This window comes from Sorex fumeus, unplaced genomic scaffold, assembly GCF_029834395.1.
Source record: "Sorex fumeus unplaced genomic scaffold, SorFum_2.1 ptg000086l, whole genome shotgun sequence".
In the NCBI taxonomy this organism is placed as follows: domain Eukaryota; kingdom Metazoa; phylum Chordata; class Mammalia; order Eulipotyphla; family Soricidae; genus Sorex; species Sorex fumeus.
This window is the reverse complement of record NW_026606143.1, coordinates 32,007,800-32,023,046: the sequence shown is the minus strand read 5'-3', so window position 1 is coordinate 32,023,046 and position 15,247 is coordinate 32,007,800. Positions and strand designations below refer to the sequence as shown.

Sequence of the window (15,247 nt, the reverse complement as noted above, 5' to 3'; positions counted from 1 at the left end):
ACAGGAACTTGCATCTAAACCACAGGAGGCTGGGTGTGGGGGCGGTCCATCCTCTTCACCTCGCTGCTCTCAGAAAATACAAAGTTGGGTAGCCAGTCCAAGAATGTGAGGCTCGCCACTTTTCTCCACCTACAATGGGTCACGTATCAGGAATGCTTCTTTTATCATCTAAAAGCAAATCAACCAATGCCCAGTACTGCCAAAATTAAAAGTGAGTCCAAGGCCAGCAATGGGACACAATGATAGTATGTGTGTGGCCCTGGGTTTATCCTGGGCATCACATAACCCCCCTCTCCAGCACCTCTGAGTTTGGCTGCCTGGAGTTTGTGCCATAAATACCCACAATATCAACAACAATAAGAACAAAATGAATCAAAATGCCATTCCCAAAAAAAAGTTCTAGAAGTACTGGGCATTCATTTAAGATCATATGTTTGAAATATGCATTGTAACAGATGTTAACAACCTTAAATAGAAGAATTGGCATTTACCAACGGACTAAACCGTTCCAACAGGCTCATTTTTTTTCCAATGGGAAATGGTTAATGGTAGAGAGCTTTAGATTTTGTCAGTAATGAAAATTTAAAAGTAGCAATTGCTCACAAGAATGGTTTTCCCTTTTCTTTATTAGTTATTTTTAAATTATCATTTAGGTAACATGGATCCCCAGATGGAGGAAGAACAAGGGAGGATGCGCAAGTGTGAGAGTGTGGTAGGAGGGTTATCACTTAGGTAATCATGTGAAGACTGTTGATTGATGTACAGACTTTCAAATGGTTTTTCTCACAGGAGGGGAAGAACTAATGCTTAAAGTCAATAGTTAGGATAAACAGAAGATCTGATCCTTAGAAGGTAGCTCACCATAGTGGGGGAGAGTGGATAGGACAGGGAAGGGATCAGGAAGACGATGGGAGGAGTGTTCCCTCTGGACGAGGACAGGGTGCTGAAAGAAGGTAAAAGCATATGTGTGATACCCTCGCAGTAACAGCATTGCAACCACAGTGCTCGCTTCGGCAGCACATATACTAAAATTGGAACGATACAGAGAAGATTAGCATGGCCCCTGCGCAAGGATGGCACGCCTAAAAGGAAAAAAAGAAAAAAGTACATCCCAGAGGCAGGCTGGGGGGACGGGAGGGAACCTGGGGACATTGATAGAAAGAAACAGACACCTGTGAAGGGATTGGAACACGGTACACCTGAAATTCAACCATGAAGAACTTTGGACCTTTGTAGTTCATGGTGATTCAATAATTTTTTTTCAAAAAATGGTTTCTCTTTTCTCAGGGGAAGCTCCGCTGAGAGTCCCCATGGCAGACGGGGGTTCCGTGAGAGCTGGGTCTATATGCCCATGGGTGTTTGCAGGCGCTCCACATGGAGGAAGAACAAGGGAGAATTCTGAGAGTGTGGGGGACAGATGAGGTTGCCAGGGATCTGCGAGGAAGGGGCAGGAGGTGGGCTGAGCCTGAACTGAGTGGTCTCTGGGTCAGGTCCTGTGGGAACGAGGGCAGGAGCCTAAGCTGAGTTAGCAAAGTAGCCTGCGAGCCCACAGAAGCAGGACTAAAGGAGGGACAGACCACACAGGAGGCCATGGGCAGGCCAGAGACACTAAAGGCAGCAATATAAGGGCATTAGCGTTGACAGTAACAGAGAGAAACGGTCCCACTCAAGCCTCATTTCTGAACCCCATCTCAGAGAGCTGCCGAGGCAGTGAATCTGGAGAGAAGGTAGAGTGCAGATGGAAGATCTGAAAGAAATATCTTGGCAGCTTAGTTCAGAGACTGAATAGATGAAGACATCAACCAAGTGCAGACGTGGTTGGAATGGGGAGGTGATGCATTCCGGTTTGAATCTCATTAAGAGCAAATCCAAGGGGCCAGGGAGTTAACTCAGAGAGCTGGAACTTACAGTTGCACGCAGAAGACCCAGGTGAGTCTTCTGAGGTTGCCAGGGAACTGCGAGTAAGGGGCAGGAGGAGGGCTGAGCCTGAACTGAGTGGTCTCTGGGTCAGGTCCTGTGGGAACGAGGGCAGGAGCCTCCCTTGTTCTTCCTCTATCTGGAGACCCAAGTGAGTCTCTGTCACTGCATGATCCTCTGAGCACCGCCAGGCATGGCCACAAAACAAAAATGATTATAAAAGGAAATGAAGTAGTGGTCCAAGAAGAATACAGTGCGGACAATCTTTGAAAGCATGAAGCAGAGTGAAATAATCCAGATAGGAAACGACACAAACCATGACTCCACTAACATGAAATAGAACAGGCAAATCTGTAGGGTTGTTTGGATTGGGGGTCGGGGGAGTAATTGGGGAGTGTCTGCTAACTGGATCTAGGGGTTTTTCGAGGGGTTGACAAAATGTTTTCAAATCATGGTGATAGTTACATAACTGTGAATTTACTAAAAAAAAAAAAAAGGATGTCACACTCGAAAATGAACAAATAGTGTGTAATGTGAATTGTACCCCCAATCGGCTATTTTGTGCAAACAGAGGTGATAATGGGTACAGAATTTTCCAATTGGGAAAACGGAGCTGATAGGAAGATAGAGATGGTGGTGGTAGCAGCGCAATGCTGTAATTGTACCTGCTGCCACTACGGTGGCACACTTAAACGTTACCATGGTAAGTGCATGTTGTGTGTATTTCATCACGGACAATAAAAAAGAGTGAACACAGCTGTGGTTGGTGAACTATATTGGGCCCAGATATGGATGTGATGGCTTGAAATTCATACAGCTTATTCCACGTGGATAATATGGCTTTCCCTGTGCTGACTTACTCGAATGACACCCCCCGCCGCCTGTGTCAGCTCCCCAAACGGGACATCAGTCTTGTAATAAACCCATCACCCTCCCTGTCACTTGTTCCGGCTTCAGAGAAACCACATCCGGTGGCCTGGGCTGAGGTGGGGGGAGGTGCACAGCCAACTGGGTCCTCGCGCCCCAGGGCTCTGGGACTTAATAGAAATTCTCCAAAGCAACTCTCACTTCATAAGATAGGACACAGTCGCTCTCCAGCGTGACTTATTCAATAGAGCCAACCAAATCAAGTTCCTCTTCTCAAAAATAATTACGGGGCCAGCCAGAGGCAAAGTGGGAAATAAGTGACGTTCATCTTCGTTTGGCTTCGACTCTCCCACTGAAGTTACCTTTCCAGACCACGGTGCCATCCCCAGAGTAACAGCAGCTCGTGGGAACTCACCAAGCCCTGCACTCGCCACCCTCTCTAGGGAACCGGGACTCTAGGGGTGCGTTGCTGAGCTCCCAGTTTGATGCAGTCCACGGGGGAGAAAGGATTCCAGTGCAGCCAAACCAGGCTTCAAATGATCGGTGTTAGTATGATAAAAGTGATACCTGCTCATCCTTTTTTTATGACACAAAGGTTTTATTTTATCCAATATGACACAAAGGTTTTATTTAACCCCTATGCTGGTCTACATTTGTTATTTTCTTTCTTTTGGATTTTTTCATTTTTCTTTTTACTAGGATAATAGACAATTTGATATATGTAAGGTTATATCTTCTTGTGGTTTGATTTTTATTTTCCTGACACTGATGTTGAATACATTTATGTTTATGTTTCATATTTCTTCTTAGCAAAATAGGCCATTTCCCTAATTTTTAAAAATTCTTATTAGTGAGACACCATGAGGTACAGTTGTAGACTTTTTTAATGTGGAAAAGCCATTTAAGTTCGAGGGGAATCTCTTCGACCATTAACAGTAACTGAAGAACTCACTGAGAAGCAGTGTTCACTTTAGTTTGGGGAAGGTCTGTGTGCCTTTAACTGATGCTCCGTTACCGTGTGATGGAATATTTTTCTTTTCTTGGTGTTTGGCTGGTACCACTGAGCTCCGCCCCCACCTGCCTTGGGACATTTCCCCTAGTGTAAAGATGCTGAGAGGTGCGGCACAGTCTCCGTACTATAACTGGACCTTTTACTTTTTACCTGTGAGCATGCGCTGCTTCCTCCTCTTCATTGCGCTAAGGATGGAAACAGAGACGTGGAAAGGGCGGACATTTTTTTTCTCATGCAAGAATCTCAGATCACTATATTGAACGTGTCTCGAACAGAGCTTTTCGATCCTGTCATTTCATGACCTTGTGGGAAGAAGTGAGAGTGCCTGGCCAAACTGTTTAGAGACTTGTGCTGCTCTCTAGAGAGATGAAGCCCTTTCCCCGGAACTGCCCTCCCTCTCTTTGGACCGCAGCTCCTACATGCACTGACCCTTGTCCAGGTACCCTCCAGGTGCATGGTGATCATCCCTGACCATGAGGGAATCTTAAAAGGAAACTCTGACATGTGGTTATTATGAAAGCTTCTGGAAAATCTCTCCCAACTGCAAACAACACAAGTGGCCTCTCAGATGGGACTAGATGTTTTCCCAGCTGAGCGTGTTAACCTCACACAGAAATACAGTGCCTTACCTACCTTTCGAAAATGTCTCTGGACAGCTAGGATGATTTTAAGAAATGAACCGGGTGGGTAAAATGCTGCTCCATGGTAGAGTACTTCCCTTGAGTGCTTGAAGTCCTGGCTTCAATTCCCAACACCCTGTGGTTACCTAAGCACCACCAGGAGTGACCCCTGAGTGTCAATCCGAGACTAGCCCCTTAGCATTGCCAGGTTTGGCCCACCTCCCACCCTCCCCCCCTAAAAAAAAAACAGGGGCTGGAGCGATAATACAGCAGGTAGGGTGTTTGCCTTGCATGTGACCGACCTGGGTTCAATCCCCAACATCTCATATGGTCCCCCAAGCACCACCAGGAGTAAGTCCTGAGTGCAGAGCCAGAAGTAACCCCTGAGCACTGCTGGGTATGACCCAAAAAGCAAAAAAAAAAAAAAAATGAACAGAGAATTCACGCAATGGGCTAGAGAGCATGTTTGACATGTAGGAGGCATGTGTTTAATTCCCAGTACCACATGGTCCCCCGAGCCTGTGCCAGACACCTCCATGCACACGGCCAACAATGTGAACAATGCTAGGTGCGATCCCAGACCAAAAATATCGTAAGAATTCTTTGTATTTTGGGAGGAGCTTGTGGCTTCCATACATTTTCCTATTTGTATGTTCTCATGTAAGCAATGTGAAGCCCACATGATGGCTCCATTCATAAAGGTCCATGCCAGACCCCTGGCCCTGAGCAGGAGAGGTGGGTGGTGGTGTGTGTCTGACCCTCGGAAACCACAAAACTTTAAAAACAATGGAGTCATGTGCAAGGAAACAAAACCAGCCAGCTGTGGTTCTTCTCGCAGATTAGGAGATCTATCCCATGGTCTTTGTAGCACTGCCCTGTAGCGCTGTCCTCCCGTTGTTCATCGATTTGCTCGAGCGGGCACCAGTAATGTCTCCATTGTGAGACTTGTTACTGTTTTTGGCATATCAAATATGTCACGGGTAGCTTGCCAGGCTTTGCCACGCAGGCGTGATACTCTTGGTAGCTTGCCGGGCTCTCCAAGAGCGGCGGAGGAATCGAACCGGGGTCGGCGTGGGTTGACTGCATACAAGGCAAGCGCCCTACCTGCTGTGCTATCGCTCCAGCCCATGGTCTTCGTATAAAATCCAAATGGATCCTTGGCCTTGCCTGGTATTGTATATATGGTACTTGGGGATAAAGACACATTCACACATGCCTTATACTTCAAGCGTTTAGCCTAGAGAATATATGAAAAGCTTCGAAAGCAAGTATTCCCAGAGGTAAGAAGGCCAGCTCTGAGATTCAAGACCGTAGTTGAGTCTTTGTCCTTCTGCTTCCTGAGCCAGAGAGTAGAAGGTGGGGTGCAACCCCTGACCTGGGTCTGAGCAGTCCAAGACTTCACCCAAGTCTAGCCAGGACTAGGGCAGTTTAAGGCAGTTCTTGAACCTCTATGTCACAGAGTCCTCATCTCAAGGCTGTGAGGGGCTGGAAGTGCTACTGATCCCTTCCTAGATTTTCTCTCAGGAGCACCATTTGGGAGGACCTACCTAAGGGAGAGCTGGGGTCCGGGACCCACTCCCACCCATGCTCTGTGGCACTGCAGTGTGGGCGGGATAGTTCTGTGCTCTGGCGCCACCTGGCGGTGTTGAGAGCACATGCGGCACCTGGGACTTGCACACTTCCCTGGCCAAGTATAATTTTAATCTGGCTTTTAAGTAGGCTGCTTTTTTTTCTCATTTGATGTCTTTTTTTTGCGTCACTGTGAAATACAGAATTACAAAGCTGATCATGGTCGGGTTTCAGTCATACAGTGTTCCAACACCCATCCCTCCACCAGTGTACACCTCCCACCACCTGCCTCCAGCCTGTCTCTATGGCAGGCACTTTCTCACTCTCTCTCTCTCTCTCTTCCTCCCTTCTCCCACCCCTTTGGGGCACTATGGTTTGCAACGCAGGCACTGAGAAGTTACCATGTTTGTTCCTTTACCTGTTTCCAGCACTCAGTTCTGCAGTTCTTATCCAGAGTGATCATTCACAACTCTCTTTGTCACAGCGGTCCCTTCTCTATCCCAACTGCTTCTCCCCCAGCACTTGAGGTAGGCTTCCAATCATGGGCCGATCCTCCTAGCCATTGTTTCTACTGTCTTTGGGTGCTGGTCTCATCAACAGGCTGCTTCTGAAGGTTCTGCACTAGGCCAGGAGAGAGCCAAGGCCAGGAGTGCAGGCCTGGCCCATGCCGCACCATGAGTTCAAGCCCCAATACCTCATGGCTCTCTGCTCACAGGGAGGTATAGTCCCAGTGGGGCTGGGGAGGTTCTGCAAATAGAGTTTTCACCCTAATTCCCCTGATTTGAATATCTTAGAATAAACTATTACTCTAACCGATCCAGTTAGCATTTACTATTACTACTGTAAGACTTTTAAGAGTAAGCAGCTAGTTTGACTGTTCTTTAGAGAAGGCGTTACAAAAATCCACATATTGGGACAGGAGAGACAGTCCAGCAGGTAGAGCACTGGCCTTGCATGCGGCAGACCCAGATTTGATCCCCAGCACCACAAATGTCCCCCTGAGCCTGCCAGGAGTGGGTAATACCTGGGTATGGGAGTGAGTGCTCCCTGAGTGCAGTGCTGAGAGTGAGCCCTGACGCCACGTGGTATGGCCCAGAAAGGAAAGAAGAGAGTTAAAGGAAGAAAGAAGGAAAGAAAGAAAGAGAGAGGGAGGAAGAAAAAATAAAGAAAAAGAAAGGGAGGGAGGGAGGGAGGAAGGAAGAGAAAGAAAGAAAGAAAGAAAGAAAGAAAGGGAAGGAAGGGAGGAAAAAAGAAAGAGGGAGGAAGGAAGGAAGGAAGAAGAGAAAGGAAGGAAGGAAAGAAGGAAAGGAGGAAGAAAAAAGAAAGACAAAGGAAGGAAGGAAGGAAGGAAGGGAGAGAAAGAGAGGGCGGGAGGGAGGGAAGGAGGGAGGAAGAGAAAGAAAAGAAAGGAAGAATGGAAGGAAGAGAGGAAGAAAAAGAAAGAAAGAAAGAAAGAAAGAAAGAAAGAAAGGAAGGAAGGAAGGAAGGGAGGGAGGGAGGAAGGGAGGGAGGGAGGGAGGGAGGGGAGGGAGGGAGGGAGAGAGAGAGGAAGAAAAAAGAGGAAGGAAAAGAAAAAAGAAAAAGAAAGAAAAAGGAAAGAAAGAAGGAAGGAAGGAAAGAAAGAAAGAAAGAAAGAAAGAAAGAAAGAGGGAGGGAGGAAGGAAGAGAAAGAAAGAAAAAGAAAGGAAGGAAGGAAGAAAAAAGAAATAAAGGAAGGAAGAAAAAAGAGAAAGGGGAAAGAAGGAAAGAAGGAAGGAAGGAAGGAAGAAAGGAGAGGAAGGGAGGGGAAGGGAAGGGAAGGGAAGAGAAGGGAAGGAAGGAAGGAAGGAAGGGAGGGAGGGAGGGAGGGAGGGAGGGAGGGGAAGGGAAGGGAAGGGAAGGGAAGGAAGGAAGGAAGGAAGGAAGGAAGGAAGGAAGGAGAGGAAGGGAGAGAAAGAAAATTCAAATTTGGTGGTTCAGGCAGCAGCAGGGAGGGGGACTCAGGAGGGGTAGTGATAAAAGATTTAGCAGAAAGCCACCAAGTTGGAGCATCCCCCGGATCCCTGGCATGGGGGGGGGGGCCTGGAGGGGGGTGGGGACACTGGTGGGGCACACTGGGAGCCTCTGGGTTGTCCCTCCAGACCCCCCACAGGAATAGACTGGGTCTCCTGCTCCCTTTTCAGAGAAAATCACTGTAGCCCCCTGGAAATGCACCTCCCTGAAGCCAAGTAACCAAAAGGAAGCGCCCACCCCAATTTCACCAGAGACTATCACCGTGGCCCCCCAGGGTTCCAGAGCGCGAGCACTTCCACCAGATGGGGGTTGGGGGGAACTCTCCTCACAATCAAGGGGCCTGGAGGTAAGACCCCAGGTGAGAAGGTGGGAGCCACTGCACTGAGCACCGGCTGCCGGGAAAGATGGGGTTCACTGACGCTTAAGCATTGGAGAACATGGGGAAACCCGAGCCACCAGGGAACTTCCCAATGCTTGCACCTGTCTCTGTGCCAGTTCCATTGGCCTTGCAGATGCTGTCCCTGACCTCTGGGGACAGGGCTGCAGGGCAGTTTGGTGACAAGGCCAGCATTGGTGGCAAACCCTGGCTGGGGATCTGGGAGGCCCGGAGGGCAGCTGGGCGAGTATTCCTTTCCCTGGCTTCCTGCCCTGCCCTTTCCCACGGGGAACTCAAATCATCAATCAACTGTGGAGGCAGAAGGATGACATGTTGGGAAAGGCAAGGACTCCGAATACATCCCTGCCACGTGCTCTTCCTTAGGAATGGTCGGAGGATGGGCGCCAGCCAAAGAAAGAACTAGGCACATCAACGGAGCCCCCGGAAGTGAAGGGCGCCTTCAGGGAAACCAAGAGAAGCGTCCACAGACTAATCTTTGTAGCAGGACCACGAAGGCAGGAAGCCGGGCGAACAGCAGGGGAGGGCGGAAGTGAACACTGAAGCATCAGCTTTGGCCGATCTGAAGGAGAACGTGCTCAAGAGAATGCGAGTCCCCCCATTCTCTACATCTTCCTCCCTGCGATCTGACTCGGTTAAGTTCTAAGGAGACAGACATTAAGGTCGCTGATCAGTCTTTTATTTTACTTTTTTTGCTTTTTGGGTCACACCCGGTGATGCACAGGGGTTATGCTCATGCACTCAGGAATTACTCCTGGTGATGCTCGGGGACCATACGGGATGCTGGGAATCGAACCTGGATTGGTGGCCGTGTGCCAGGGAAATGACCTACCCGCTGTGCTCCAGGCCCCCGCTGATCAGTCTTGAGATGGGGAGTTTGGTTATCCAAATAGGCCCAATGGCACCGCACGGGGCTGCAGTGGGGATCAAGGATGGGGCAGAGCCTCCATGGGCGCTAGAACCGCAGAATCCTTGGCCACTAGCTTGGCAGAGGGAAGGGAGCCACGAGGCAAGGAATGCACTCTCCAAATCGGAAAAGGCAAGAAAGCTGGTCATCCTGAGACCAGCAGGCAGAATGGAGCCCCACCGGTACCTTGATTTTAGTGAAACCCGCACTGGTCTTCTGTTCTGACCTTCCAAGCAACAGCGCTTGAGAGAGCGAGTGCCTGAAGAGTCAGCAAGTGAGAAACGCAAGGCAGCTCTTAACACTGGGACAAACGGCCCCAGGAGATGGCCCCGTGGTCTGTGCAGTGCTGCGCATGCAGGCAGCCTGCATCCCAGCACCTGACCCCAAACACTGGGCTGGAAGAAGCCCCTAAGCACCACCCAGTATGGCCCAAAATTTTTTTAAGAAAAGGGTAAATAGGGGGAGCAGGGCAGATTCCACCCCCATCCCATGAAGCCCTACATGCCTCGTCAATGCAATCTCATACCCGGCTGTTCATTAGGCTCTAAGAGACGCAGGCCACCATGTCGCCGCTGCAAAGGGGGACAGGTGGAGGGACACACACCCTTTCCCTCACAGGGCAGCATAGAACCATAGTTAAATACACGGTCCAGATGTATTTCGGTTGCGCATTACCTTTTGCTCAGATTTTCCCACCACCATTCAAGCCTGATTTTCAGGGAGAAATGCTGGATGATTTCCTTTCCATCGATCACTTTGCATATCAGGAAATGCCCTGCTCCCCGCCATGACAATGCTCTGGGTTGCCACCCTCAAATGCCTCCTCCGGCTTCTGACCGACCATGAGCCCAGAGGCACACATACCAATCTCGGAACGCAGGGGCTTCTGGCAGTAATCCCTCTAGGTTTATTACTAAAATATTAGAAATCCAAATTCGCGTGGCTGCTATTGTGGCCACACAACATCATATGCTCTTCATAATCAACATTAGAAAACAAATTTTCTAATGATGCCTTTGTGGCAGGTCTGAATGTTGGGGAAAATTCCAAATAACAATGGTGGGTCTTTTGTCGTAATATTGAATGTGATCAACGTACAGAGAGAAAGTAAAGTGGAAATCTGCCACACAGGTGGGGGACGGGGCGGGAGGGTTCTTGGTGGTGGAAAATGTGCACTGGTGAAGGGACAGGTGTTTGATCATTGTATGACTGACCGAGACTTGAACTGAAAGGCTGTTCTCATGGTGATTCAACAAATAAATAAAAAATTAAAAAATTAAAAATAAATAAAAAAAGGGTAAATAATGGAACGTAAAGAAACATAAGGATGAATACCCAAAATCAGGGCAAGAAAGAACAAGGAGAACTGCTATTCCGTAGGAAACATGCTATCTGCGGGGGCCGGGGGAGAGGAAAAGGAGGGATGACATCTATGCTGGAGGGAAACAATCAACCAGGAGGAGGAGCTGGTGCTGAAAGGGGGTAAAGTGTCATGTATGAATCCCTAGCAGCAACAGGACTGTAAATCACAGTGCAAAACATATATATGTGTGTGTGTGTGTTATATTATATATATACATATATAGGGGGGGGGGAGCGATAGCACAGCGGGTAGGGCGTTCGCCTTACAAGCGGCCAACATGGCCGACCCGAGTTCGATTCCTCCGCCCCTCTCGGAGAGCCCGGCAAGCTACCGAGAGTATTCGATATGCCAGACACAGTAACAACAAAGTCTCCAATGGAGACGTTACTGGGCCCGCTCGAGCAAATCGACGATCAACGGGAGGGCCTTTACCTTTTACCTTTACCTTATGGGGGGGGGGGGGCTGGAGCGATAACACAGCAGTCAGGCATTTGCTTTGCATGTGGCCGACCCAGGTTCAATTCCTCCGTCCCTCTCGGATAGCCCGGCAAGCAGCCGAGAGTATCTCGCCCACATAGCAAAGCCTGGCAAGCTCCCCGTGACGTATTAATATGCCAAATGCAGTAACAACAAGTCTCACAATGGAGACATTACTGGGCCCGCTCAAACAAATTGATGAACAACAGGAGGACAGTGCTACAGTACTATAGAGAGAGAGACACAGAGAGCGCCCCTCAGCCGATGTGGGGGTGGGGGGCTTCAGTAAAGGGAAGTGGGCTCTGGTGAGTGGATGGGTATGCCTGAAACTCAATCATAAATAACTTTGTAATTTCACAGTGACTAAATGAAAAAGAAAGAAAAGATAAATATAGCAAGTTATGTTTTTAAAAAAGAAACTAGGTATACGCTACATAGTACACCAGAAACCATTATTTAAGGGGTCAGTCGTGTCATGTAAAACAGTATTCAAATTAACCAAAAGGATCGGAGGTTGGGGGGGGGGAGGGATACTGGAAGCACTGGAGGTGGAGAATGGGCACTAGTGGAGGGATGGGTACTCGATCATTGTATAACTGAAACCCAAGCACAAAAAAATTGTAAGTCTACAACTGTACCTCATGTTGTTTCACTAATAAAAATTTTAAAAAATAACCAATTAAAAGGTAACCAATTAAACCAAAACTCAAGACCAGAAAATATTGGGAGACTTGGAGTTGGAAGTTGAGGAGTAATGCAGAAGAGACAAACCGTCATTTATTATGAGAGTAATAAATACTCTAAGATGGAGCCTTAAAATTAGTGAACTAAGAAATAGCCTTGCACAGCAGAACGTGGCAAGCTCCCCGTGGCGTATTCGATATGCCAAAAACAGTAACAATAATGGGTCTCATTCCCCTGACCCTTAAAGAGCCTCCAATCGTTGGGAAAGACGAGTAGGAGAGACTGCTTAAATCTCAGGGCTGGGATGAGTGGAGACGTTACTGGTGCCTGCTCGAGTAAATCAATGAACAACGGAATGACAGAGATACAGTGAAGAAATAGCCTATTGTTTTGATAAAGGGCTATGAACCCAGAAGACACAGGTTTGAACTGAAAGTGGCTGGTTCTGAGGCAGAGAAGGGGCAGCTGCCTCTGGACATAACTGTTAGGTTTCAGCTTCCTACCGCTGCTGTCACAAATGACCGTAAATTTGGTGACCTTAAACAATACAAATGTATTACTGTAAATCCTGGAAGTCATAAGCCCAGAATGGGTGTTATTGGCTTGAAATCAGGGAGCTAGCAGTCTCTCAGCGCCCCCCAGAGGCTCGAAGAGAGAACTGCTGCTTTTCCTTTCTCCAGCTTCTCCAGCAAGCCAAACCCTTGGGCCTTCCTGGAGGCGTGGCCCTCTTCCTGTCGGTGGCCACTTCATTCGGAACTTCCTTCCCTTATCACCTCTCCTTTAACTTGTTTTTGCCCCCCCCCCATTTTCCCTAATAATGGCTCTTGTGATTATATTAGGCCTTTCTGGATTATCCAAAATAACTTCCCCAGCAGAGTTGATCCAGTTAATCACACCAGCAAAGTTCCATTTGCCAGGGAAGGGTAACCGGGCAGAGATTGGTAAATCTCCATGCCTAGGACTGACAGGTGGGCAGCGTTGGGCACCGTGGTCTGCTTAATTCCAGCGTGACTGTGTCACTTTAATAAAAATTGTTTTTTTTAAGAAAGCCCTCTTTGCCTTTGCCATGATGTCTCCTTCTAGGAATGCATGCTAATGGGATAGTCCTGTGAACAAATCTCTGTTCATAAACATTATTTATTGCTGAGCAAGTGTGTGTTTATAAAGACGAGCTGTATGGGAGAGGACACCCAAAAAGGCTAAAAGGTTACTCCTGGCTCTGTGCTCACAAACTACTCCTGGCAATACTTGGAGGACCATATGAGATGACAGGGGTTGAACCAGGGCTGTCCATGTGCAAGGCAATCACCTTGCCCACTACACCATTGCTCGGGCCCCTGAAGACAAGCTTTAGAGTGTCATAAAAAGACCACTGTGTAGCTACAAACCATTATGTGACACAGCTTTGGGATCAAGAGAACAAGATGTTCTGTTGATCTGTTAACTGAAATAAAAAGTGAAATACAAGTGGCAAGTTCATTCTTTTCTTAACGGGAAAGCTGGGGGTGTTGGGTACCAAACCTAGGGCTCCACACATGCAAAATATAAGGTCTACCATTGAAACACATTCCTAGCCTTTCTACTTAAAAATATAATAAACCCTGGGGCTGGAGAGATAGCACAGCGGGTAGGGCGTTTGCCTTGCACGCGGCCGAGCCGGGTTCGATTCCCAGCATCCCATATGGTTCCCTTAGCACTGCCAGGAGTAATTCTTGAGTGCAGAGCCAGGAGTAATCCCTGTGCAACGCCGGGTGTGACCCAAACAGCAATTAAATTTTAAAAAATAAAAATAAAATAAACCCTGCATATTATGCATAGAAAAACATGAACATATTGGTAAATGTACAAACATACGTATGAGGAAGTTTCAATCCCCAACATAGATCGGGTTGAAACGCAGAGTAGGAGAAGGAGCAAGAGTGTGTGATGGGCGGGTGTGTGTCTCCTACCCAGTGCATGTCCATGCAACTGAGGTGCTTGAGGATTGACCTCAAACTCTTTTATTTGCTTTATCTATTGTTTTGGGAACACACCCAGCAGTGCTCAGGGCTTACTCCTGGTGGCATGTTTAGGGATCACTCCTGGTGAGACTCAGGGGACCATAGGGGTGGCAGGGATAGAACCTCAGTGGTCACATGCAAGGCAAACACTTTACCCGCTATAATCTCTCTCCAGCCCCTGACCCCAAACTCATATCTTATGGTTATCACTGAAAGGTAGAAGTACAGCTACTTTTTAAATTCCACCTTTATGCTTTCCATTCTTTCTAGAATTTTATTGCCCACATCAAACTTGTATCACTCTCATAACCAGACTTTTCAAAATGAGCATCTGAAGCCCCAAAGACTAAGAATAGCAATAACTGTCACCAAAGATCACACATGCATAGAGCTGTGAGCACAGCTAAGATGCCAACAACCGTTATTAACACCCTCTAAGATGCAGCTTAGCTATAACATGCTCGAGAAGTATGTAGAAGTCATGGCTACAAATTTCCATACCTTTTTCTCTCTAGAGTTGTATTCTGTGGTACCACATGGAAAGCGGAAGAGAATGGTGGGTGCCAAATCTCAACTGATCTTCAGGCAGTCCGGGAGTAAAATAAAATTAATTAAAATATAATAAAATTTTAAAAAGCAACTCTCAATTCCCTCTTCTGCCCAGTAGGTGGCGCACAAAAGCTTTCACAGAGTCCCTACCAAATGGACCACCAACTTGCAGGGGAGAAAAGGCAATTAATTACAAGGACTCAGAAGGCACCCAAATCTGTTTGGGTAGGACGTGTGCTTGTTGTCCTAAGATGAAAACTGTTTCCAGAGTTTTCTAGAAAAGTTTGGACTCTCTAAGATGTGTTTCAATATCTGACAAGTACACCTGTCACTGAGACTTATTTCGAACATTTTCAAAGGCAAGTACTTGTGACTGGAATGAAAATTAAATTGCAGTAAGACACTCCTTTGGAGGGGTTGGGCTGGGGGTCACACCCGGTGATGCTCAGAGGTTATGCCTGGCTCTGTAGTCAGGGGTCACTGCTGGTGGTGCTGAGATGGGAAGGGAACTGTTTGCGCTGCCAGGAATCAAAATGGGGCCGGCTGTGAGCGAGACAGGTGCCTAATGCCTGTACTATCTGTCTGGCCCTGGGCAGGCATTTTGAGGATCAAATTGGCAACACTTCCAAGAAGCCTTGTAAACACGCTCTGCAGTCAGGCTGTGAGGAAACAGATTCTTTCCTGCATGGCGGTGCTGGGGGCCGGGAACAGGTCCAGCCCCTGGGGGAGACTTGGCACCACCTAAGCCGACTCCACATCCATTTGAAACTTCAGCCGAGCAATCTTATGTCTAGCAGTTCACCCTAAGGAGTCACCTGCAACAAAAAGAAAATAGGTATGGACAAGGTTATTTGGAAAGCATGATTTGTAAAGGCAGAATCTCAGGAACGACCTCA

The 15,247-nt window shown here is 47.8% G+C and overlaps 1 non-coding gene across 1 annotated transcript; it reads left to right on the top strand.

The window, feature by feature from the left end:
* The first annotated feature begins 1,001 nt into the window (after positions 1-1,001).
* On the top strand, positions 1,002-1,110 carry LOC130039492 (U6 spliceosomal RNA). Its single transcript, XR_008794911.1, has one exon. It is a non-coding gene; the product is annotated as a U6 spliceosomal RNA (small nuclear RNA).
* Positions 1,111-15,247: the final 14,137 nt, after the last annotated feature.